We start from the raw sequence: 2815 nt of genomic DNA on the forward strand, positions 1-2815 counted from the left end.
AATATGACACTAAAAGCATGATTCATGAAAAAAAATTGATAAGTTGGACTTCATTAAAATTAAAAAGTTTTGCTCCGTGAAAGACACATGTTCCCCTGCTAACCGAAAGTACAACGTTTCTATAAGACCTTTGGTAAGCTGAACGGCATAAAGTGAAGAAGAAGTTACCTTAGGACACGGCTTGCTAATGGATGCACAGATGCTCATAGACACAGTTCAAAGCTACGGGGGCTTGATGGAGTTGGGTGGTGTCACACTCACTGCTCAGGTGTGTCTGCCTCTATAACGGCTGGCTGCAAAACAAACATTGAATGCTATTTTCGCTTTTTTTTTGGCCTTTTTTTTTTTGTAAAAGCAAAAATCCTTTTTAATTTCTTTCTGTTAGTGAAAACACGTCTTTTGTAAAAGAGAAGTGGCATAAAGCGAACTTTTAGAAAGCAGGGGATCCCTGTAATGGGAACTCCGTACTTTCTGTTCAATTTTGGGTTCTCTTTTTGTTTTTTGGTTTTTTTTCTGCGATACACGGGCCTCTCACTTTGTGGCCTCTCCCGTTGTGGAGCACAGGCTCTGGACGCGCAGGCTCAGCGGCCATGGCTCACGGGCCCAGCCGCTCCGCGGCATGTGGGATCTTCCCGGACCAGGGCACGAACCCGTGTCCCCTGCATCGGCAGGTGGACTCTCAACCACTGCGCCACCAGGGAAGCCCCAATTTTTTTTTTTTTAATGTAAAACTGCTCTGAGAAATAAAACCTGTTAATAATAATTAAAAAAAAAAAACTCAAGAAGACTTAAATAAACCAAGATCTATACCATGTTCATGGATTAGAAGACAATATTATTAAGATGGCAATTCTGCCAAAATTGACCTATAAGTTCACCACAATTCCAATTAAAAACAGTATTATTTTAATAGAAATTGACAAGGCCCCAAAACTTATGTAAAAATGCAAAGTACTAGATGATTCAAAAGAATTTTGAAAAAGAAGAGTAAAACTGTAGGACCTGACAATACCCGACTTCAAGACTAACAGTAAAACTAAAGTAATCAAAAAGAAATATTTTGGTTTGCAATGAGGTTGGGCAGGATTGTGTTCAATGCTGGAACACAATATCTTTTTACTTTAAACTCAAAGTTGATGCAGACCCAGGGGAGTTCTACCTGAAATGAAGGAAGGCAAAAAGAGCAACAACACCTTAGAACTTTATTGTTGTGTCAAATAGCACGGAACTAATAGGAACTGAGAAATTCTCAATCATAGGACTATACAGGATTGAAGATATACTCTCAATGAGCATCTGTAGCTGTGTGCCAGGTCAAGAATGTCAACTGTTAACACTCTAGCAGGATTCTTACTCCTACTTTCCAACCATATCATTTCATAGTCCCCTAAGACCTCCTTCTTCTCAATCGGGTCACTTTCGGAGGAGGAGCCCTAAATCCTCCAACCTCTCTGTTACTTGGTATGCCCTGATACTTCCAATCTCACTTCGAGCACTGGGATGTGGGGTGAAACTGGACAGAGGGAAACAATACTCAGAGCGTGGGGTATGATTTTGGAGACTAGGGTTTCAGACTTTGTTCTGTTATGGTCTCTAATCTTTACAGTGTCCCATCATTAGGTCTCTTTTTCAATCTGAAAATTGAGGGAAGTGGACCAAATGTCTGAGAAATCAACTCTAATGTTCTATGGTTTTATAATTCTATGGATAATTTAAGTGACAAAACCAAATTATAGCTACTGTTGAAACTGCACAGACCATACCCCATTATCTTGGTAACCTTAAAAACACCTTGTTAGTACTCCATATAGAAGCTTGAAACAATTCTAAGTTCCATCTTACCTCTCTTACTTACAATGAAGTGATGTTCTATGATTATGAAGATTTCATGGTAAACAATCATCTGTTTTCTCAGTTGGACACATCTCTTTCAAAAGTATTTAACAGGTAATTCTTTTAAATGGTGACATTTCAAGGTCAATGTTTTCTGTACTTCATATTCTTTACAGACTCTTCTTATTATCTAATTATATCTTCATATTAAATATGCCATAGGAGTAGGGATGACATATTTTAATCCTCATTTGAAACAGTCATACATGAGATTTAGATGAAATGAATTGACTCTGGATCATACACCTGGGTCTCTAGAATGTAATACCCAAAAAGGCAGGGATTTTTTGGGGGAGGAGGGGCGTTCTGTTTTATTCACTGATGTTTCCATAGTGCCTAGATCAGTGCCTGACACAGCAGATTTAATACACATTTGTTGAACGAATAAATGAATGAACAAATCTGATTAGTGACGGAAGAGGTCTAGTAATTCTCTAAACCCTCAACCATTGTTCCTTTAGTATTGACAAGCGTTGTTCTCTGTCCTCATGCTCTCCCCAATTTTCCTATCTTTTCTGGAAGCAGCTGTCCGGAGGTTTGTGGAGGAAAGGCCAGTGAGCCCTCGCCACTGAGGGGTAACCGGAACCCCAGCCTCACAGTGATGGAGCAGGGAAAGAAGGGGCGTCAATGGGGCACTCCTCCTTGAGATACTAAAGCTGACACTCCCCTGAGTTTACCAAGGACGTCGGAAAAGAAGGTTCGCTGGGTCCCTCTGTCCCGAGGATGCTGGTCTCACACAGCTTCTGGTGGCGGAGGTGGGCGGTGAGGGTGGAGGGATTCTCTAAAGAGGGCCCCATGGTCCCAGGCCCGGTCCGCGCCGGGTTTGGCCGGCGCGCTGAGGCTGCGACTCTCGCGGTTCCCGCCTGGCGGCTGGCTGGCAGCGGCGAAAAGCGGGGCGGTCGCGCTCCCCTCCGGGACGCTC

The sequence above is a fragment of the Neophocaena asiaeorientalis genome, unplaced genomic scaffold, assembly GCF_003031525.2.
Source record: "Neophocaena asiaeorientalis asiaeorientalis breed wild unplaced genomic scaffold, Neophocaena_asiaeorientalis_V1.1 scaffold258, whole genome shotgun sequence".
In the NCBI taxonomy this organism is placed as follows: Eukaryota; Metazoa; Chordata; class Mammalia; order Artiodactyla; family Phocoenidae; genus Neophocaena; species Neophocaena asiaeorientalis.